Source organism: Chamaea fasciata, unplaced genomic scaffold, assembly GCF_029207755.1.
Source record: "Chamaea fasciata isolate MVZ Bird 193981 ecotype frontalis unplaced genomic scaffold, bChaFas1.0.hap1 SCAF_7, whole genome shotgun sequence".
In the NCBI taxonomy this organism is placed as follows: Eukaryota; Metazoa; Chordata; class Aves; order Passeriformes; family Sylviidae; genus Chamaea; species Chamaea fasciata.
The window spans coordinates 47,811,951-47,836,525 of NW_027094092.1; the positions used below are offsets into that span (position 1 = coordinate 47,811,951).

At 43.0% G+C, this 24,575-nt stretch overlaps 1 protein-coding gene across 2 annotated transcripts in view; it reads right to left on the reverse strand.

Moving 5' to 3' along the window:
- Nucleotides 1-1,346, reverse strand: part of ASB2 (ankyrin repeat and SOCS box containing 2) — a 29,147-nt gene extending 27,801 nt beyond the window's left edge. For both annotated transcript variants that reach the window (XM_066188718.1, XM_066188717.1), the window contains exon 1: nt 1,224-1,346. The gene's annotated coding sequence lies outside the window, so the exon portion shown is untranslated. The remainder of the gene's footprint in view (nt 1-1,223) is intronic.
- Between the last annotated feature and the right edge of the window lie 23,229 nt (nt 1,347-24,575).

Genomic DNA, 24,575 nt, shown 5'->3' on the forward strand with positions numbered 1-24,575 from the left:
AGAACCTTGTTATTTATGGCTCAGGGTGCAATAAACCACATTTGTGAAAACACAACCAAGTCTTTGGAGGCTGCAAAAGAGAGAGAAGATGAGCAGCTTCATCATTTTGCCTTTTGCAAGGAGTGGTTGAGCTCCTGCTTCTGCAGATCTGTGTTTGCCTTTCCACGTGTTTGTCTTTACTTCTGAAAGCAGCAGGAGCACACGGGGGAAGGCAAACAGGGCTGGATGTCTTCACAGCAAACTGAGCCTCTACTTCAGTTCTTACTATGGCACCTCTCAGGACAGAGCCTTCGTGGGCAATGGAAACCAGACCAACTTGCAGTACTTAAAGCACTTACATTTTTGTGGCATTTTAGGTCAATTTCCTGATACATCTTTGCAGTTTTCCAAGGGTATTATACTGGATAACTATTACAAGGAAGCAAATGACTTTTTTTAAGAAGCAGAAATATTTCAGTGCTCATCAGATCTACCAGAGCTGAGACATCAGAAAGATGACACTTCATGCTGTCCTGCTGCAGCAACAAGCAAGGATTCTTTGTAGTGACAGCTTATGCAAACCACTCAAGTTCTAGCCCAGTGCTGAATGAGCAAAGCCAGGCTTCCCAAAGGAATCCTCTGAGCAAACAAATCCCCTTGTTCAGCCTCAGCTGTCAAAACAGGTCACCTATCAGCGTGGCATATGCCCTGATGCCACCAAATCATGATTCTGCACAAATTCTTTACTGGAAATCATACACCTGCCAGCTTTTATTTCTTTTCAGAACATATTAATTCACACAGAAATCAGTGCAATATTAGCTTCATGTCAAACGAACTAGAAATTTAGAAATTAAAGAAATGATTTGCTGACGTAATTTTTCTCCTTCACACTGTGCCTTGCATGCTACATTCTACCTTAGTGTGTTGTAGCTACAGCATTTATTTCTGAACAAGATATTCTAGGGACAAAGATACAGGCACCACCTGTGAGTAAAAGAAAAATAAGGAATTGATGGTGCTACTGTTCTGTTTAACACCAGACAGTGTTTTATGGCATATTAAACAAACAAACAAACAAACAACCAAAAACCAAAGCCCAAAACAAACAAAAGCAAATCACAAAGCTCCCAAGACTGTTAGGGTGTTAGGTTACAAACTGCTGTAGGAATAAATATTTGCATAGACATAATTGAGAGATTGAAAGTACTAGATAAGTTCAAAACATGCACATTTGCATTTACCTTTTTGTTCTGAATTAAAAGGGTAATAATAGTGTTGAAATGGGTTATCTCCTTGGTTAAGTCTCAATTCAGAAAATCCTCGCTGGTATTTGTCTCCCTGCTTTGCCTGGATGTTTCGATCAACTGCCGGACAGCTTTGAAACACGCTCGCTTTGAAGCCTGGAGTTTATTTCTGGATCACCCCATGATCAGCGAATACAAGCCAAAATATAAGTTGTTCCCAATCTCAGATTTCCTGTTTGAAGATGCACAGCAGAAACTTGTACCAATCCTAAAGTTCTTCTTTGTTTCACTATCTGAAGAACTTCACTTCATCAACATCCTGTAGCTAAATGACACAGATCTGACCTTTCTATTACATCATTATTTATTGTCCCTGACAAGTAGACCATATATGGATATGTTTCTGGAACCTAAAGAAGAAAAAAACATGCCATATAATTTTGAATATGCTGTCTTGGAGAGTTTTATTTGCTTGGGGAGAAGTGACCTCCATTTACTTTTGTTTTAGCTGATGCTTGTTAAACAAAACAACCAAACATTACATGGGTATTTACTGATATCTTGGAGTTGTTCATATGTTTTTAAGGCTGCAAGCTGGAGACTTCAGGATTCCAAAAGATGACAACAGCACTTGTGAACCCATTCCAAATAGTATTTGTAAGAGCTTACTAGTGGAAAAGGACTGCTCTCATGCCACCTAAATGTGAACAATAGACTCTCCCTCAGACTCCTCCAGGCCACAAATGTGAAGGGGTATCCATTTGCCCCACATCTGGAAGAGGGCAAGCTGGCCAAGGAGGAGATAGCACTGATCCAGGGATGAGTTAGAAGAAAAGAGTCAGGCACATGTAGGAGAACTGACACATGGATCACAGGAATAACAATGCTCGCTTTGGGAAGGTTTCTTTGTGTTTTTCCAGCTAATACAATGAATGAAGGGAAACCATATTAGGATATCAAACTTAGGCATATGCATTTTCCTTCAGCTTCTCTTTCACTCATTCCCATAGCAAAACATTGCATATACCGAGAATAAAGCCTAGATGGAAGTGGGTCTGGAATCCTTTCTGAGTACCCTGTGGAGGCTTAGGTTCACTGTAGGCACCCTGTCAATGCATGAACAGCCCCATCTGAGGCTTAGCAAGAGCAGTCTTGGAGGGGAAAAAATGTAGCAAGACCATATCATCCAATAATATATGATTCCTTTCAACTCATCTGCTTTGTTTTTAGAGTCTTTCAGGATCAGCATCATTCCCTCTCAATGCTTGCTCCTGAATCCATCTTGCTCCAGCATGACATCATGGTGAGTACATGACACATCTTCTTTCCCTGCTATCTGAAAAACTATCTTCCCCTCATAACTAGTGTTGAGACTTGTTTTGTCCAAAGTTGAAGTCATTTAGCAGGTACTGTGACAAAGGAGCCCTGGATGTCATCACCAAGAGTGTGAGAAACTCTTATGCCCTTGACAAGATGCCAGCCAAACCTCTGTGACTTCTAAACAACACCCAGTGCTTTTTTTCCTTGATACTATTTCAGGATTGTTACAAGCCTTGGCTTAAAACCAAGACTATCTCCCACATTTAACCCTTCTGCTTGCTTTTTGGCAATTTCTCACCTTTGATCATGAACTCGAGAAAAATTGCTGATACTGTGATGCAGGTTCATGCTTTGCAAAGGCAAAGGTGTCTGAGTTTTCCAGGATGGCCTATTAGATTGTGAAAAGACATTGGGGCTCAAGGTCTCATGGGCTATGAACATTACAGGTGGCTCCCCATGCCATTCCCAGCCAGCACACTGCAGTTCCCTTCCCTCCCACTTTTCTGGGCTTCCTTGCAGAACTCTGTGCGCCCTTGATGTATTTGAAACTGCACTGAATGCTGATGCACCATTTTCCAATAAAAGCATGGGACTCTGCTTCAGATCTATTTTCAGATACCATTAACTCTCCCTTTTGTCTTGAGTAAATCATTGAACTCCTCTGTGTATCATTTTCTACATTAGTGAAGTGGAAATAATCAAATGCATTAACTTCAGAGAACAGTCCAAAATTCCTTGCAGATGGGAAGCCAACAGGACTACTTATATGGATAGAGACTGCTGAATAAGAACTTATTTAATTAGTATCTGTGAAATCCTCAGAGGACAACCTCATATAAGTTTGAATTTTAATTACAGAAATAATACTATACAGAAATGAAATCATGCATTTGGGGGTTGATTTTTTCCCCTAATAAAACAATATTGTGGCTTTATTACAATACATCCAAAGTGTAATAATAACAATGATGATTTATTAGCATTGCATCAGATTGGCTAATATTTCCCCTGGGGAATGCAAAGTTACAGACCTGCATTTTCAGCTTGACCCTGACACATTTCAATAGATTACAAGTGTCACCTGCAAAAATAAATATGTAAATTTACACTATTTTCTGGGACAAATTTCAAACTGAGACACTGCATATTATATCTATTCACTTCCTTTAAAGAGAAGTGATGGAAATGGCCAACTCATGCTGATGGGGGTGGGTCAGCTAGGGTCTCACAAACAAGTTACAGTGGAAGAGACTTGAATCTGGGAGGAGAAAAGAAGGATGACCATGTGAAAACAAATGGCAAAATAATCAGCAAGATTGTTTTTTCCTTCATATTTCCTCAAAATAGCCAGAAGAAGCCAGCTTAGGAAAGCACATTTAAAGTTTCTTTCCTTTGTCTCTACTTCTATTAGTTGAATTTATTAGCCCATCATCACTATTAAGCCCTTCAGCTCTACTAAGCTACACAGCTGAATCTGGCAGCTGAGGCTGGAGGAGAAAACAAAGTTTGTTTGTGCATCCCAGGAGACCAGAGAGCTTGTTACTGACTCATTGAGTGTGCAGAGCTGCCACAGACGTGCTTTCACATGAGGAAGTGCAGGTGAGAATGAACAAAACACAAACTATCTCCCACAGCCTGTATCTACCAATGGTGACTAACTCTACTGCATCCAGACACTTGGCACATGTGTAGCTGTTCTAAAAAGAAGAAAGTACTGACTAGTTCTGTCAGTAACAGTTCCTGGGTAGAAAATCCTCATAATACTTTACCTCAGGACAGCATATCTCTTTATGCTCCAATTACCTCTAACTGTTGTCTTGTTACTTAGATGTGTTCTGAATTTTTTACTGCAGAAACACAGCAAGGTGTTTGGAGTGGCACATTTCCCTGTGAGTATAAAGCTAGAGTATACAGCTAGAGTATGATCTATTTACCATCATATCCAATGAGAAGAGCTTTGCATTCAGTGTTGCCATGCTGTGCTTCTGTCAGACAGTCCCAAAGATTAAATGTGAACACCAGAACCGCAAGCACCTCTCCTGCGCCTCCTGCTACACAGCCCATGTTCAAATAATGAGAATATAGAAACTCCCACAAGAAAAGATGGTTTCAATTTACTTTGCGAGAACTAATGATTGCTTTGGCCACAATACCCTGAGAGAGGTGAGGAGCCAGAGGAACTTCTGTGGGAAAAGGTGCAGGGTGTCAACGCATGCCCAGAGGTAATGAATATGATATACATTATTCCCTACTAACTTTGCTGCCTAAATTCTTCTCCGCTGGAAAGATGTAGCTGTTTTTGAGATCACTCTACCAAGATTATAATTCCCCTTTCAGAGGGAATTTATCCAACTTCAGTGGTTGCTGACACACACCCTGAATCAGGGTGGACTTTGGTCAGTGTATGACTTCCACCTCTGCACAGCGGCTCCTAAAAGAAAATTTTCTCTTTCAAACCTAATCAAAAGGAAGTCCTCACTCCTCTGGAAATGTGACATGAGCACAAAGGGGAACACCCAGTATCCAGGTCCTAAGACCACTTTCAGGTATCCAGTGACTCAGCCCTGCCAGTGAGCTTTGTCAGAGTGTACAGCTACTACAGTCAATGTCACTCTGCAAATGTCACCATAAGGTCACATCCTCTGACTCAACCTGAAAGAAAAATCAGTCAGAGGGAACATGAAAATCTAATATGAAGTGAACACAACCCGAAGACTGTGTAAACAAATATATGTTCCTTGGAGGAAGAGGCAAATCACAAACATTATCATTTAGTTCTCTTTGCTGTGCAAATATCATTTATCTTATGTAATAATGTATGTTAGTAAGAATTCTAATGAAAGACTTGCCTTTACCTTGACCTTTACAAAATCCACAAAATTCAGAGATATTGCTGCAATCCCAGGGCTCTGAGGTTCCTGCAGGAAATCAGGAGGATGGGAATGGCAACCTGAAACACAAGCTGCTGTGAATAGCAAAGGTCCTGGGAAAAACAGTGTCTCCAAACTGATGGAAACATGAAACCAATTTTTATGGAAAACAACTTTTTCATAGATTTTAAAGAAGAATCCTTGGATATATGCAATGGCTGTTTACCTCTCCATTCAGTCTCTTAGGACAGTTTGTTTACAAAGTCTCTTTGGAAGCTTTTCTGTGGTACCCTCTGATTCCTTTCAGAGTGATTTGTTTCTAACTACTGTGCCTGCTGAATGTAATAACTTTTTTATTGCTCTCCTTCCCTTCCTGCAACAACATGATAGGCTTTCTGCATATGGATCTGTCTTTGCTTCACTCTTGCCAAAGAGACAGACCTCAAAAACCAAAAAAATATCCCTCTCTAAATTCAGCAGCTTACAGTAATGTCCATAACTTTTACCACAATGAAATCCAAGGAGTTACAGCTCCCTGTATGCTTGGAGTGAAGCCAAGGCAGGTACAGGTAGAGCAGCAAGGCAAAGCAGGACCCTCCTGTGCACAGCCCCACGGGAGAGGTGCATGGCTTGGCCTCTAGAAGGCTGGGCTCCAGCCTGGCTTGGGATGGATGCTGGAGGTTGCTCCTGACCAACTTGAGTGGAAGTGACTCTGCTGCCATGGCACTCAGAGACTGAAAGCGAGGGGACAGGTAGTCCTCCACATTGATCCTGCTATGCTGGCCCACTCCCTTGATAAGGTGGCCAGGCCTGGGTCATGGGTGGTTGCATGCAGACAAGAGCAGCAGAGGCTCCAGAAAAGGCTGTGCTAAAGGAAACTGCACCACCCCCTCTATTTACCCCGTGCTGTTTTTGTGTGCTGTCAAATTTGTATGTAATAAATACAATCCCTGAAGGCCTGGTCAAATGAACTGTCCTTTATACTGCCATGGAGAAAGCTTCTTTGTCCTGCACTGACTGAGCATGCAAACAGAGAGGAGCAGAGGTTTATGCCTCCTTTAAGTTCAAATCACAAAGCAACAGGTTTGATTCACAAGGCTGACATTTAATTATTTGCCCTACATCTCAGGTTAAATTTAGAGCTAAATTTAGAACAAGTGTCTGGACAGAATGTCATGACACCAGTGTATATCTGTTGTACAACATGCCACATGAACATGTAATGTTCAACCCGGTTAAAAATAACTGTACGCTTACCTAACTCAGCAGACTTCTGTACGCTGTCTACTGAGCTGGTAAGAAGACAGTGCAATAGTAAGAGTCACAAGTATATTCTGGAAAGAGATATTACTAAAAGCAAGAAAACAGAAAAAAACATTTTTCTGTTTCTGCTCTTGCTTAGCTTTTTTTATCAAGTAGTAAATGCTGTTTCATTGTAATATAAGCACGACAGTCCAGATAATCTTAAAAACTGTGTATAAGTAAATTTGAGTGAAATTGTGAAGAGTTTTTTCATGACTGAGGTGAGGGATCACTCATTCCTTAAGAGCAGAGTTAAATGGCTGTTAAAACTCCCACCTTAAGCCTAAAAGAAGACAGATTCTTTCACAGTAAAAAAGTAGCTTGCTACATACAAGCTACAACAGGGCTATGCAACACCAGTCGATGTGGCTGAGTCAGGTAGACCCAGATCTCCAAACTAAGCATCATTATCTTCCTTGAGCTGTGTTTGGAGATCACAGCTCCAGCAAAAACCACACCTGTTTTACAAGAAGTGAGATGGAAAATTTGTTTAACACCTTTTTAGATAAGATGCAACAGCACGAAAGCACAGATGAGGGCTGGAGTAAAGAGCTGAGCTTCAGCCAAGCTGCTTGGATGTCACTGAGAGCTGTAACAATAAGCAGAATGTATTTCCTGTACTTGAGCTGTGTCTGTGCTGCTGTTCTTTGGCATTTATCTTGACCCACCCTGCTGATAAGGACAGGTTCAGGTATTTTCACCAGGCCTTGTTTGGTGGGGCTGCAGGTGCCTCAGCCATGCATGGGTGATGGCCATCACTGCCATTACTGTTCTCCTCCAGTTACAGGAGCTGGCAGCCCCCGTGGCTCTCTGCTGAGGAAATGTCCTTATAGGGCCCCAGCTCCACCCTGGAGCTACAGCCTGGCAGAGGGCAGGTCACCAGGGTGAGACAAAATGCTGAATGCTGCTGACCAGCAAATGGAGAGGCCAAGAGCTGTGCAAATCAGCTGGGTGTCAGGGTGCACTGAGAGCACCCTGGCAGCATGCCGGGCTGCTGGGCAGGCACTGGGGGAGCGCTTGTGGTAACTGAGAAAGGAGAGAGTTTTGTTTCGAGGTGCTACAGATGGGATACGGACAGTTCCCTGGGTCACAAGGCTAAAGCTGGTCCAGCCCAAATGAAGGGGACTGGTACTTGAGAGTTGCCCAGGAGCTGATGGGAGCCTGTGCAGGCTCAGTCTGGGGACAGGATGATCTGTCGCATCATGGGCTGCAGTGGTACTGTCTGGTCTCCTCAGCCAAAACTCTCACCCGCAGGTGGGACAGTCCTTTGGGAAATGCAAGAAACAGCTCTGTGTGTAGGGAAATGTATCCATCTACTTTTTGCTTGCTGTCTGGATACCAAAGCACAGGCATGCCAGCACAGTACCTTTCAAAAGTGCTTAAATCAGGTTCATCATGTTTTCCTTTAATGAGTGATTTCCTTTTGACCTGAGATTGTGAAAGAAGATAAGGTGTCTAAAACTATTCACACTATATATGAGTGAAATGGGTGCATGCAGGATGTCAAAGATATTTTCTCTGAAATGTTGTAAAGACTGAGTCATTTCTTGGTTAGCACATCCTATTTTTCATGAAAATGGTTTTGCTTTCTCTGCTGCAATTGTACATCATGTCTGCCACATCAGTTGTGGTCACTATTATGTGTCATGGATTAACCTCTGATATAATCTTATTTTCTGTGGCTTGGCACCTAAAAATTAATCAGGCCAGTGATCAGCTTAAGTGGACCTTATAGGCTGAACCTAACAGTGGTGATTTGGGAGCATTTGCAAGAAACTTTGGTCAGGATAAATAGTTCCCTTCAGAGACATCCTGCCAGTTTATGATGACTGGTTTAAATCTTCAAAACTTGTCACTTTGCATGCAACCTTTCCAAATACTTTTTTATTATTTAGTCCTCAATAGTCTTGTTTTCAGATAACACTGAACTCAAATAAGAATCTTGCTAAATTATGTATCTCTGTGAAATTTTGAAGCAAGTCCCAGGGCATCAGATAGCACATTCCTGTGCTATTGTTGTCAAGCTTCTGACAACCCCTTGCTGTGTACTAGTGGATACCTACAAGTGGTTGAAACACCAGGAGCAGGGACCTCACTCCCTGGTGCATGCTGGCACTGTGGGTCAGGCCCAAGGGGAAAGCCAGGCTGCAAACACCAGCCCAGATCTGAGTCACATGGAAATGACACTGGGGTATGCTGGAAACAGAATTCAGGTTGCACGGGAACTGTGGTTAGCTCTAAAACATAGCCAAAGGAAAAAAATATCCAAAACCTCATACATGCACCAAGACTTCCCTTTTTCAGGCAGCAGGTCTTGATGTGCCAGGTGATTCACTGGGGCAGCCTGTGCAGCACATGGCAGCAGCAGTTCTTGAGACACAATTGTGTCTGGCAAGAGCCAAAATACAATCCTTCCTATTAAAAAAAAAAAAACAAAAAAAAAAAAAAACAAAACAAACCACCAAAAAAAACACTTGATAGAGTATATTTTCACCAGTTCTATGAAACATCTGCTGTTATTGGTTCACTGCTTAGGATATGAAGAGGAATGGAGCATTTCATAGTATTTTTATTTTTTACAGAGGAGGAAAAAGGAGGATTTACCAGAAACCACTGGAGTAAGTGAAGGTTGTTGCCCCTATTACTGATCTTTGTAATTGCAATCCATACCACATGTTTGGCCTGAGGATCAGTTTGTTTCTGCTCTGCATCACATCTGTGTAACAAAGCACGGAAACTAATATTTGTTTAGTGGTATGCTCAGGTATATTGGTTCAGTACCAGGGAAGCTGATGGAGTAAGTGAGGACAAGGCCAACAGCCAAAACCCGTGAAGATGTCATAATAATCTAGAAATAACAGTCATAAATCTTTAAAGAAATAATAGATCAACCAGGTATCACCAAAGTTTCTTTCCCTAGGGTAATTCTGTTTCGTTATTTATGAAAAAGTATTATTGTCTCTTCTAACCCTCTGTCAGGAGACACATGAATAAGGACTCTCTCTCTTTGTATGCGTATGAACAGATATTTTACTACAAATCTGCTGTACTTGGGTAAAGACTGAAGTCCTTTACCTGAGATATCCATTACATTTAGTGTGGCAAAACAAAACAAAACAAAAAAACACAAAAAACATGGGAAAATAGAAGATTTCTCCAGCTTTCTTCCTATAAAGAAATTGTTCATATAATTAAAACTCTACTTTCAGACAATTTCCATCTGTCTTTGTTGGAAAACTGACAAACAAGGGCAGAGAACACAGATTTTTGCATTTATTTATGTAAAGAACAGGAAGATCCCTAGGTACTGTAAATCAGTGCCTTCCTGATTATTTTAGTGGAACTGTACTTACTTGCTTCCAAAGTAAGTGGTGCTCAGGCCTACGAGCACAACAGTCACTTCAGAGAGAGGCAGATGTTCCATCAAAAGATTTTTTACACTGTGCCTCAGATCTGTGAAATAACAACACACAAATGGTGCACACTGACTTGCAGTATGAATTTCTTATGAAACTTAACTTCTCCTTTTAGAGCTCCAAATCAATATTCTGTGTTGGATAAGAAACAGGAAAAAATACTTCAATCTCTTTTGAGGTGAGTAAAAAGGTCTTTGCTGATCCCATATAGTTCAGGGTAATTAACTGACATCCACAATTACAAATACACCTGGAAAGGACATGATGCACAGAATCTGCCACTCTCTCTGAGCCAGGCATCACTGAAATATAAGAAACAGGTGTGCATTCTGCAGGTAGTTAGGTTACTGAATTGCAGTAAGCAGGAAAAAGAGTTTATTATGGGGAGTTTCTGTTTCTGTTTCTCTACCACCTTGAGTGCACACATCAGAATTCTGCACTAGCTAAGCCTCCTCAGGAAAATATCATCTGAAAGGTTAGCAGCACATTATGCATATTATCAGAAAACCAAATGAAATTACATCAAAATAAAGCTACTATTCCATATAACTAAAATGGCATAAATCAGATATAAGCATGGGGCTCTGCACCTCTTGCTTGTTTCGTACAGGAAAAACACACTTTACTGTGCAAATTGAACAAAATACTGCTGAGACAACTTCGACTGGGAGGAAGATTTAAAAAAAAAAGATAAAATTTGTGTACCTCTGCACATGCTGCTGTAAATATGCACAATTGCACCACAGATGCAATGAGAGGACTAGGAACTGTATGAAAAAAAGGACAGCATCAAGAAAGCCAAACACCTTCTGAAAAAATCAAAGAAAACTAACCCCATTCCTCCAATTCTATTTGTAGCATTTGCACTTTGAAGCTATCCTCAGAACTGATTATATTGCATTTTTTGCAGTTGATTCAGAAGCTTTCAGGCTGAAAATTTCCCCAAGGTCTTGCACTCAGCAAGGGGGGGGGGTGGGGTGGTGTTTTCCCAGATAAGGGAGTTAGCATGACTTGGCAGCTCTCTGCATAGTGGCATGCAGAAGAAATATTTGCCAGGGTAGGCCTTGAGGTTTGTGCTCACCTGGCCACCATCTCTGCCTGGCCATGGCTAAGGCTGCTGGGGGAACAAGGTCTGTGGCCAGGAATGTGGCTCCCTGAAGCCCCTTTCTGCTCAGCAGAATGACTGAGTAGTAATTTTCCTGTACACACAAAGTAGTAGTAATTTTCCTGTACACACAAAGACCTCTATCTGTATACCTAGTGTTGAATGTTTGTGGGTGGCACCTCAGAACATAAAAGCAAGCTGGAATGATGTCAGTAGGCACTGACTGAAGTTAAATCTGTTTTGCAACGTGGGGAAGGAAGATTGTAGAGGACAGTGAGGTGATCATCATTGCAAAATCAGAATTTGTAGGAAATCATATGGAGTCAATAAAACTATAAGAAGATAACAACATCATGCATAATAGGGCATGTATGTGCACAGCTGATTGACTCAGCCCTAGACAAGCTTAGGACAGGCCTGGGAAACAGTATGTGCAGCTGCTGCTCCTGCACTGAGTCCATCTAATCCATTCCTCTGCCACAGTGTGCCCAGCACTGTGGTATCTATTTACACAGCACAGAGCTGTGGCAAATACATGCATTGATCTGCTCTAAGTTGCTGCACAAACCTACTTCCTTGCTGCTTACATTGAGCTGCCTTGTCCATCAACCTGCTCAAAATGGTGCAAAAGATTCAAGAGGCACAGTCCTTCCCACATATGTTTGCAGCAGTTCTTTCCAATAGAGTATGTCTCCTAAAGAATCAGCAACATACCAGACATAGCCATTAGTTTTGCATATTTCAAGACCATTGTCTTGCAGTTTGCCTTCAAAGACACTCATCCCCAGTAATAAAACACTCCAGGCTTCCAAACTTTATATCTATGAAAAGCATGAAATTCATAAGATCACCTAAGACATTTTCTATACCACTAATCGTGGAACAGATTCTATGCCCAGTGGAAAATGTAGCTGGGCCCATGTCTCATTTTCCTTTTTGTAAACCCTGTGAGACCAGGTACCTTCTCAGATATTCCAATTGCCACACCCATTGAATAAATCTCTGCAGAGATGGTAGGATAAACATTTCACTTGAGGAAAATCTTCAGGAGCTGTTTAGCATCCATGCATACCAGAAGATCCATTCCAAAGACCATCAATTGAATTATACTCATAAATACATGTCAATCTTGCCTATCAGGACCTGGGCTCCCAGATTTATAAAATTTCAGAACTTTGGATTCAACAGTGATGTTAAAGCAAAGTGCAAAACAAAGGTGGTCTTGTTGGTAATTTCTGTGTTGAATCCTCCTGTTGGAAACATCACCTTTCTCCACTGTGCAATATGATGTCATGTATTTGCTGCCTGGCCCCTGTGTGCAATCCTAAAGTATAATCTTTGCAATCTTGTCAGGAAGCTGGACAGGTGTGGTTTATATTCCCTCAGTCTGTATTTAGTCCACTTTGTCCTCATAAGGAGCCCTGCCCACATGGATATATATTTTTTAAAAAACACCCATTCATTTTATATGCAGAACATCTCAAAGTAGAGTAATCTCTGTAAACACTCGGACCAAAACCCCTTTGGCACTGAAACTGCTGATGCCAGAGCAATAGAAGAGACTCTTATCTTTGTCTCAGCACATCCCTTCCTCACCCTTGCTATCATGAACTACCAGGCAGAGCTGTGTGGTTGTATGCCATGACAATGCACCACGTATCATCGCTATTGTCAGGATCACAGAATCAAGAATCTCAGAGTATTCTGAATTGGAAAAGACCCACAAGGGTCATCAAGTCCAACTCTTAAGTGAATGGCCCGTGTAGAATCCAAAACCTTGCTATTATTTAACACCATGTTTTGACCAACTGAGCTAATCTGAATTAGGAGAAAAATCTTATCACTGCAAGCTGGTATTTTTCATGCAAGGTCTGATTCCAGAAGCAAATTCTTGATCTGTTTCCAAACATGCAGTGTAATCTTTATTTAAAAAACAAAATCTAATAAAATACATCAGTTTCATGTGACATTTCCATTTAGCTTAATATTGAACCCAAAAGATATGTTGAAATAACAAAAAGTACTGAAATGACCTTACTTCATAAAAATGTTCAAGTCCTGTAGTTGCTTTTGAAACCAATCAATATATATAAAAATCAGAATATTAAACTTCCCTATTACCAATTCAAAATTGTTTTAAGATCTTTTCAAGCCATAACTACATTGAGTGTGCTCAGGGCAAATTACCTAGAGACAAGTACATGCATCCTGCCCTCTTCTCTTCCAACTAACCAGATTATAACACCAACAAATGCAACCAATTCCTTTTTAATTTGCATTAGCATCACTGAACTTATAACTTGATCAAAGGATTAAATAAGGATGTCTCAACAGAAAATCTGTAACTAGGAATATCTTAAATGGAAAAGATGGTGCTTCATTCACCTGTTAAATGCAGCATTTAATTTATCTTGTGCCAGAATCAAGCTTTTCTTTTCATAAGTTTTTTTAAGACTAACAGTGGGAAAAGGAAATGAGGCAGCGCAAACTACTGAGAAGAAACAGAATTTAATGAAATGACAGAGGGAGAGAAAAATAAACGGGTAGCAGAGCTTGAAAATTGAGAATCAGTTAGGGCTAAGCTCACTCTGCCACAATATCAGACTGTAACACAGGGCTGCCTCTGATTGCACACATTCTCATCTGACCTCCTGCATGTCCATTGTTTCATCTGTTCTGTTAGTAAAAGAAATTAGCACCATGTTGCAGTATTGGTAATAGGAGCAATGTACTAAAAGGGACTGACTGCATCTTTAGGTCTTGTCCCTAGCTGTAAACAAAAATTATGCACAATACTCATTCAGAATATAATGGGGCCCATCAAAAAGGAACAAGGAAATCTGGGCGAAACACATCAAGGGGCTTCAAGAACAGCTGAGCTGGACAAGACAAATGCTGATTTAAACCAAAAAGGGGACTTGGAATTTGGGATCTCAGGTTCATTCTGCAGTCAGTGAGGATTAACCTCTGTTATCTAGCCTATTTATCAATAAAGCAGCCACCTAAAAATGTGGATGATGGATCACGCTCTCCCCCTCCTCTAGTCATGATTTAAATACAGTGGCTCTTGACTGTGATGAGAAGTTCTCCAGGTTTAACCCCCGGGATATCAGCTGGTGATCAGCCACTTCTGATGGGGGTCAGGGATGAGCAATGAATGAAGCTGCTCATCCTAAGCAGTGCTGAGTATGAGGTAACACAGGGCTCCTGATGACTGTGGGAGGGTGCTATGTGATTTAGGCACACCCAGCATTAGAGGGCTTTCAAAAGGCTGTAACTTACAAGGACAGGATGCAAGTTGGAGGGATGGTGTCCAACATTACTCTTGTCCCAGCTCCTGTTACACCCAGTAATATATTGTTCAAAACCTCTTTCCACTGATTACAAGACTTTTTTTTCAATTCACTCATGGCCCTTTATTTCTTTTGCTGCCAACTCTATCCTTTAGCTCAGCTGGTTCTCCATTCTCCCTGATGTTATGCCCTTGCTTTATTTATGGAAAGCCCTGGTATCCACTCTGGGATATTTTCTCAGTTGCGGTGAGCCAGCCAAGTTCCCGTTGTTCCAGCCAGGCTTTCTGCTCCCCTGCTCTGCTCAGATCTCCCTGCTACACCTGTGTGGTCCGAGTCAGCCTTTTGGACACACTGCATGCAGTATCTGGGAGTAGATCTCATAAATGTCTAATACCACAGGACATAATAATTGCTATTATTAAGTATTATGGTAATTAAAATTCTTATTATTTTTCAGAAGAGCACTGGGAGGCTGAACTGTCAGAACTGCTGGATTTCCCCCTCAAAGGATAGTTGTTTTATATACTCCTTCAACATCATAGAAATTCTCTTCATGAGGCATAACATGATTAAAAGCTTCTTTGACACCAAAAGGTCCCTTTAACAACACCTTTCATTCTTACTGTTTGAACTGACTCTTCTAGAATTGTCTTGTGTGTTTCTCCATTTGCTTTGCAGGCTGCAACAGCTAGAGAGGAAAATTGCTAAATACAAAGTCTGTGAAGGATTTCCTGCTGAAAAACAGTGACAAATTTCCTGACAGTGTTACTCCAAGGCACCTGCTGTCTCCTTTACTGTAATAACAGCAACTGGCACTGCTCGGTTTGCTCCTGAGCTGGGTCTGGTTACCAGCAATCAGCTGTGCAGTGCTGTGCTGGGATGCACCTGGCAGCTGAGGGCAGGAGCAGCAGGGAGTCAGTCTGACCCATTCCATGGGCTGAGCCTCTGTGCCTGGTAGGCACGGTCAAGGGGCAGGTAGAGGTGAGAGAGACAGATCCCTCCAATAACACCAGCAGCCCAGTTTGACCCTGGGATCTGCATTGCCTCATGGCTGGGAACGAGGAGAGCAAACTCCTCCAGCTGATATTCTGCCCAGCACAAAGGGCAGAATTCTTCAGCTTCCCAATACAACTGTGCTTGGGAAGAAAATAAGTCAGGACTGCACAGTGCAGCTCAGCAGCATCACCACAATTAATTGATAGCGTCCACTCAGGAATTGGGTTGGATCAAGATGACATGAAGTTGCTGAAACGGGTAACAAAGTGTCTGGTTCGTATCTGCCTTGCTGAGCTTGCTTTTCAAGGTGGGCTCTAAAGCATGCCTCTTGCACAGGAAGTTCTTAGACCTGCAACTCCAACCATTTACCACAGGCAGCAGGTGTGCTGAGCCTGCAAAAGTGGGCAGTGATGCTTGGATGGCTGCAGCACATTAACCCTGCGAGCAAGCACAGACTGGACTCCAAGTTGGTTAGAAGCATCCTGAGCCTCCAGAACCCCATGTTTCCCATTTCCATTGTTGGCTGTCGGTTCTGTTTTGCTCCTGGCTCCACACAACCATGCAACCCTCAGGTGCAGCCAACCTGGAGAAAACTGCCTGGACACATTGCAACCTATATTGGCCTGGCCTTGCTCAGCACTTTTCTCAGACCACACAGGCACATGCTCAGGCCCCAGGACTTGGGTTTTGACTATGGTTGGATTCCCCTGCTGCAGGTGACTGTGAGTCTTGCCCTAAAATGGCTCTGCAGCACATGCTTACATGGGAACAATGTGGATGGGAGACAGCCCTGAAATTGTACTTCTGCCCTTTTGTGAATGACACAGCCTGATTATTTCCACTTCTTTATTAGGGGGTGTAGTGGATTGAAAGCAAAACAAATGAGAGGCTCCAAGTCAGAGATACAATTTAATAGGAAGAAAGAAAAGAAAGTAAAATAAAATAGATGTAATAATACAAAAGACCACTGACAGAGTCAGAATACTACTTGAGCAGAGTGATGGAAGCAATCTAGATGAGCTGGTCTTCCTGAAGCAGTGATCCTGTAGCAAGGTCTGGTAGCTCTGTTCCTCTGGAAATCCAGTGGGTAAGGGCCCCCTGTACTGTCCCAAACTCCAGATTATATCCAGGTGAGAATGCTTGGTTCCTCCCCCTGGGCGGAGCATCTCACAATGGGATGATGAGTCATGCAGGGGATCCTTGATGGCCCATTAAACAGAGATAGCTCCTGGAGGGAGTTATCTGTGAGTCATGGGCAAGGCATTCAATGAGCCATTCACAGAAGATAATGGCCCAGAGGGAGAGGGTCTGGGAAAACACTGCCCCACCTGGATTCAACAGTTCATGAAGATGGTGATAGAATACTTTGTGCACATCTTATACTACAACCCAGGACAGGGGATTAGAGCTGCAGTAGAAGAGGCTCCAGACTGTTTTATGGCTCAGTGTTTTTCAGCAAATTGTTTGTGACCCTTGTAGCCCCATGCAAGAGGGTTGTGATATGTTGAAACTTTTATTACATTATAAAATGAAAAGAGTCCTGCTCCTTGACCCCCTCCCCACCATGTCTAAGGTCAACTATGCTCTGTCAGCTTCTCCAAACAAGCAAATCTGTCCAACAAGCTTTGATATTTTTTTTCTCTTGATTTTACAACAAATACACTGGGGTCAGGGGAATATTTATGTTAGAATGAGGGGGCCACCATCCAGTGGAGGCTCTTAAACACAGATCCAGCTTGCAGAAGGCTCATTGGGTGTAGATAAACCCATTTGTGTTTTAATGTCATATTTAAACACTTAGGTGATTTTTTTTTTTCAAATAAATTCCCTGTTGTGTTGTTTATATACAGGTAGAAGACCTGTCTATCACTATCAAACTCCATAATCCTGCTGAATTACACATTAGAGAAGACACAATAAATGCACCTTTTTAAATGCAACTTAAATCCTACCTGAATCCTTTCTAGCATTCCAGGTCTTTGGGTTTCCAGTCCAGTCTTAGTCTGGAGTGATAATTTTGCACCAAAAGCTTTATCAGACAGAGCTATTTAGCACCTAGTCAGGTGTTAAGCTTACAAATAGTTCATCTCTTGGCAACATTTAGACCTTGAGCTAAGAAAAGTCACTGGTTTGCTTTCACTGTCAGGTCAAGTCTGTTTGAGGGAGTGACCTATTTAAAGGACACAGAAGTACCTATGCAGAAATTAAAAAAACCCAAAGCAACAAAATCCCCAACCTACAAAAACCAAGCCAAAGTCCAAACCAAACAGCTTTTCTTAAAAACCCATTCTACTCATTGGTGTGAAGTCTCCCAATGGATTGATTTCCTTGTTGGATCACTATTGGGTTCCACTGTATTTATTCTCTACTGATGGAGCAATATTTTACTTGAGGGAGAGTTTTCCTTCTTTCTGTCTTTATCACCATGTTTTACAGAAATTAAGTTTCCTGAGATTAGAAGTGTAAATCCCTCAGTAGGAGAGGTATGAAGTCCCATTCATTTCCCTGACAAAACTTTGACATGAAATCACTTCATCTGCCTTGTTTTCTTACCTTTCACATTCTCTGAGTAGAACTGGGTTGTTTCCTTTTGTCAGACTTTAACCAGCACAGGCACTTTACATGATTTTCTCATCTCTCAATCTAGTTTATGCTTCGGATTCAGCGGGTTAAGCAGTATTCCCCCTGTTCAGGTGGGGGTGAGAAAGAAGACACTGTGTTTTTTTTTCCTCAGGAGTCTATTTCAAGCCTCTTCAAAGTAGCAGGGAAACCTGCAGTTGCACCTGAAAATGCGAAATTCCCACATTTAAAAACTCCCAAGCACAAATCACTCCCAATTTCCATTTTTGGAATTCTTCACTGTTGAGATGACCTTCAGATGCAGTAGAAGGGAGCAAATTGAGAGCTGAGACACAAGCGCTCCTAATTAGTCATCTTGAACCGCTTCCCACTACTAGATGCACTCCCCAAAAGTGAGATTAGGTTGTTATGCAGAGGTCCTGGTCCTTCATGGACTTTGTAAAATGCAGTCACTTCCTGAGAGGTCCATGAGAATCCTGCAGGAAGCAGTTTGTACATCAGTAGGATTTGGCTCCTACCACACCGTGAAAGGACCATAATGTGTATGTGATAGATAGTAGGTGGCACCTCTATCCACTCTGTGTTTCATTTCCTTCTGCCCTTCACTGATCATTTGAAACCCAGGTTACCATCAGGAAACACAAGACTCGCCTACAAAACAGATCTTGACAAAGAATTTAGTCATCCTGTCAGATGACCACAAAAATAAACCCGCATGACCTTGAAGACACGCCATGGGAACATGATACCACAAAAATTGTAATGTCATTAAGCAGGTTATTTCTGGTTTATAAGGTGGTATTTAGGTCGAGTCACACCACCTAAAAATCAAATGCTTCTGGGTGCTGAATTTCATCTTCTTGCAAGAATTTTTTAGACTCACATGTGACAGCTGGACAGGGGAACATTTTTTCAGCTATTGCTGATGAGAAATATAAAATATATCTCCCTCATTTGAACAGGGAAGAAAAAAAGCCCTTTTGTCAAATGAGCGGTGTCAGTGGCCACTGCACAGTCTGGATACCCTCCCTGTTGGAATCTCTCATGGGTATCAAGTGGGTTCCTGAAAGGAGGCCAAGTGCAATCCAGGCCATGGTGATACACAAACATGGGGACTGAAGCCTATTTTTGACACATGTTTACAAAATGTTGCTACTGAGGCTGATTTCTATGATTAAAAGAATACTCACTATATTTTTGGTTCAATCAATCATCCTTATTTATTATTTTAATTCGGATAAATTGAGAAACTATGTGCTCACTGGTAGAGAAAGCAGCCCCAAAAAGCCTGCCTCCTCATATGATCACCCTGGATCTGAACAATACTCCAAACCAGGTCCCAGGAAGGCTCCAGTGCTGCTCACTGGGCATGGTCTGTGTCCAGGTGGCACTAGTCTCATCACTGACCTTTCTCCTCAGCAATGGCTGAGTGCTGATGCCAGAGCTGCTCAAGGTTTACCTCAGTACTGACACAGAGAGGAGCTGGTCCTGTCAGCAGGGACAGAGCTGCACTGCACCCTGCAGAGCCCTGGTGCCTGTGGAGCAGCCCAGCCTGTGCTTGTCCCTGCCCAGCCCCAGAACAGCATTGGCAAATTTGTTAAGACTCTTGGAGTCACTAAGAAAAACACTTGGTAACTGGAAGCCACCAGAGCCAGCAGTCACTCTGCAAGTGAGAGGCACAACAGTGGGTCAGCTTGGTGCTCTCTTCATCCAGATGCTGATGAGAGAGTTTTCCCACTCCAGAAGGGCAGCATCTTGTGAAAAAAACCCCAAAGAGCTGTAGCTACACACCACCCAGGAGAAAGGTCATTTCAGACAACAGGTGAACAGGTTGCATGAGGCCAGCCAGAGTCACGGGGGGGAAATGGGGACAGGGACAAAAGATTAGTGTCATTAGCTAGCTGCCAGAAGAAAGAGAGGATCTCCCACTCCCAACGGGATCTGTACTGGGCTGAAGCCCTGCTCTGTCAACATGGGAAGAACGACCTTTTCTGGGAACTTGGCAATCCTCAACTCTCTGCAGTGGGCAGAAATTCACACAGGGCTTTTGTACTGTGGCAGAACCAGGAGAAAGTCAGGCTGCTGTCAGACACCCCATCATAAGCAGCCCTGGCAAGGAGGAGGAATTTTCATCAAGCCTCAACATGAGGCAGGTAAGTAACAAACTTTGAGTATGGCACATCTGTGGCACTCCTTCATGAGGACTACACACACCCCCATGTCAGCTAAGCCTCTGGGGAACTGCCCTGCTCACCAAGGCACTCTGGCAGCTGCAGTACCCCTCAGATTAGCAGCATTGCTGATGACAGCAGGAGTACAACTAGCCAGGGACAAGGAGCTCCAAACTGTCTCTCTGCTTACCAGCAAAACTACAAAGACACTGGGAAAAGGTGACATACTACAATGCTTGAATTTCCTCACAAAGAGCAGTATTTCTCCAGCTCTTGCTTTTTCTCTGAAAATTAATAGATACATTAAACAACAGAAACATTGGGGGAAATGAGCTAAAAAGTGTTACATATCACCAGCAGCACATGCACCTATGCATGTCTGGTGTGCACATTGCTAGTCTCATTTTGCTGCCAGTCTGCAACACTAACAGGGTTCAGCTCCTTTTAGGTGATCTGACAGCAGACAGGACATAAAACCAGGACAGGGAGACTTGCACTTTTTGGCCGAGATACGTCACAACATGTTCTTCAAAACAGATTTTTCAAGATTCAGCCCCTGGGAATGTAAACCTGGGGACCAGAGTAGTGTTGGAGAAAGCCATAAAGCATGCAATCTGCTTGAAAAAATAAATCCACTTGGAGAGTGCATAAGTTTAGCTATGTATGGACATTTCTAGAAAGTGAGATGTGCCATGGTTTTTCCATCAGTATTTCAAGAGTTTTCTCCAGCCTCTTCCAAAGCCCTGTATTAAAGGGGTTTAGCAGAATAATCCCGTCTTAACAGAGAGATAACAGAGACATGGAGACATGCTTGGTCAGAGGAAAGGGAAAAGAACAGCATCCAGATGCTACCCCTTTACTAACTCTGAACCTTGCATTGGGTCTCTCAATCTTCAGTTGAAATCCTGGCCCTAGTGAGACAAGACCAATTATTTTGCCTTGCAAAAATAAAGAGGAAGGAGGAAATCAGTTCAGCTTTATGGTCTCAGATCTCAAATTATGGACCTAGTCTGTGTCTACGTGCATTTCATAGCAAGAGCAAGAAATCCTAAAGGTAAGATATGCTAATAACAATAAATAATCCCAGTACTGGCCAGGAATAGTTAATAGTGTACATAAAGAGACTCCTTCACTTACTGTGATCACTCTGCCTGCATTCTGAGCTATAGCATGCGCCTGCAAGGGACAGCACAGCTCCATGACAATGCTACGTTGAAGGCACAGGCTGAGGAGAGCAGAACTGTAACTCAAATCCTGTAGATTACGAGGGTACTTAAAGCAATTAATGGTTTCCTGCAGAGGAATCCTCTCCTTTTCATCACTAGAATTTATTTCTGAAAAAATTCATGTCATACACTTAGTGACACAGGCAGATGAATCCAGAATGTTACCATTTCATGTTGGAGACCAGACTCTGTGCAAGATGCTACGAAGACACAAAACAAGTTACCAGTGGGTAGTGATGGAATAATACAATGTGGAGAAAAAGTGGAAAGCATCCACTATTTTGGGTGAATATACTGCTACTTCTAAAATGGAGAACCTCAGCATTAGGCTAACTTCTTTTCTTAACTAGTTCTTCTTTTAATATCTTGTAATTTCTTTTCCCGGCATATCCAACTTGGTAAACATACATTTAACTTCTGCAAAATGGAAACACACGGGTAATAGAAAACATTGATATTACACTGATCATGATGGAAATCAGTGGGACTAATGTACATTTTGGTGCATTCTGACTCAGGGCATCCACTTTGAAATTAGTGCAGGAACCCCCATTTAAATTCCTTCTCTGGGGAAAGAAGATGTTACTGGAATCACTCACAGTGTCAATATCATATCATGGTACTTCAGAATCTTTTCAGGCTGAGGCCAGTGGTATTTGGCCTCTTTGTTTCCCCACACTAGCTCCTCACTAGCACACTCTGCCCATTGGATTTATACTGGTCCCTTGAAACTTCCCCTGAACCTGGAGTTGAACAAGTCTGTGCTGAAACCGGCCCTAATCCCTCTCCTCAGTGCACACGGTGCCCTTCCTAGTCCATTATTCAAGTCAGTAGTTCCAAGAGCACCAGAAGCCAAAAAATGAGAGTGGGGTGCAATTCTCTTTTGCTCATCCTCTTTCCTACGCTCCCTGCTTGATGACACTCCCACTCTGGGGGGCACCTCAGTTTAGGAGATGAAGAGAGAGGAGGGCAGCAGGACCAGAGGCTCTCCAGGGCCAGAAGATGTGAATAGCAATGGGGGAACAAGAAAGGGAAAGATGCAAACCCAGAATCACTGATCTCATGACAGTAATTTGGTACTGGCCAGTAACACACACTGTGTTGTATTATCACAGCATCCATCACTCTGTATGAGAAATTATTCACTACCTATGAACCACAGGGGCTCCGCTGACTTATGCCTGGTGAATATCTTACCCAGGATTTCCATAATAGCATGTTCCATTCAGTTTTCCTGCCAAATCTCTACTCTAGGGCAAGCTTGCTAGAAATCCCTAGCAAACTGGAAAGGAAGCATCTGACACTGCTTTGCACCAGGCTGCAGGGAACCAAGCCCTTGAGTTCTCCCTCACACCATTCTAAACAGAAGAGCTGGTTGGTGAAGTTTTGTTTCCTAAGAGTCATGGAATTAGGCACTCCTAAGTGACTCACCAGCAGATGAAGCTGGAGGCACTCATTGCAGGCAGCATAAAGTTCTTTCAGATCTAGCATCAAACCCCTTGTCTTTTGTCTCAGTCCAAAGGTAGCATCAGCTTTAATAGCTCTGGCATCAAACCACTTGTCAAGACCAGCCCTCCTTGAGTCACAAAAAATTATCCCCAGCTAGTAAAAGCCCTGTGGGACAGCAGCTGGGAAGAGTTTGTGCTCCATGCGTATTGGGAAATTCAACAAGGAGTTGTGCTGGTGCCAAGGATGCCAACTTTTAGGACAGGTAGGTAAGTGGTGGTAAGAGCTTGCACTGGTGCCTTGGCTGGCAGACGTGGAGCTGTGTCCAGAGCAAAGTGCAGATTCACACATGCTCTCCAAAATGCCCCACCACTGTGCTGCAGATCCTGCTCTGTTCTCACCTCATGGATCCTGAGCTGCTCCCTGGGTAGCTGCAGAAGCAGGGCTTGTGACTGTCTCCACCTTGCTCTTGCCCAGGCACTGCTATGAGAGGTCATTTGGCCTCTCAGCCTGATGACAGGGACCTGGGTAGGCACTTTGGGTGAGAGGCTTGTGTCTGGTCTGCCCATTCTCTCCAGCAGGGGTGTGGTAGAGATGGTTCTTCATCCAAAGCATGGGATAGTGGGCTGGGGGGACCTGGGCTGCCACTGGACTGCACTGAATGATGTCTGGAGTGAAATTTCTCTTGATCACACAGAGGAACACCTCTTCTCCAATTGTACCACAGCCCCATGTCCAGTCAGTCCACTGGTAAATGAATAACAATGGCTTATTTCAGAAGAGTGTTATGTAGCAGTTAATTCATAGAATGAAATGGAATGAAATTGATTGAGTTGGAAGGGTCCTTAAATACCATCTAGTTTTAACTCCCCGTGCCATAGGCAGGGACACCTTCCACTTCACCAGGTTGCTCAAAGTCCCATCCAACACTTGGCCTTGGACATCCACAGCTTCTCTGGGAACCTGTTTCAGTGCCTCACCAGCCGCATAGGAATGAATTTCTGCTCCATATCTAATCTAATCCTGACCTCTTCCAGTTTGAAGCCATTTTCCTATCCCTACACACCCTTTTAAAAAGCTTCCCTCCAGCTTTCTTGAGCTCCTTTAGGTACTGGAAGGTGTGTTGGGGGTTGGGTTTGTTCCTTCTTTCTCTGGGGAATTTTTTCCCCACGGGTTGCCAAGGGGACCGGGTGTTGGATACTTGAGAGTGCTTGGCTGAAACAAAGAGATGGACAAAAGGTGGAAGGGGGAGATAACGCAGGTAAAAGACACAGCTTGAGGCAGCTGCGTGCTTTTCTGTTTCCGGCGTTCGGGAGACGCGTGTCGGCCGCTCCTCGAGGATCTCAGCCGCCGCAAAGCACGCCGAGCAGAAGCTGGGCCATTTTTCTGCCTCGCCTTCGGCTCCTTCGGCGCTGCTCCTCTTGCTGCAGCGTGACCCTGCACCCCCTGCGCTGCCGGGACATCCTGCCCCTGCCTGCCGGGACACCCTGCCATCCCAGCTACCAGCCCGGGACTTTTCCACTGTTCCAGCTTGGTGCTCTGAGGATCCTGCAGGGACACCGAAACCAAACTGCCCTGGGTTTTGTGAAACAAAGCCCTCAAGGTTCTTGGTACTGTTGTCGTT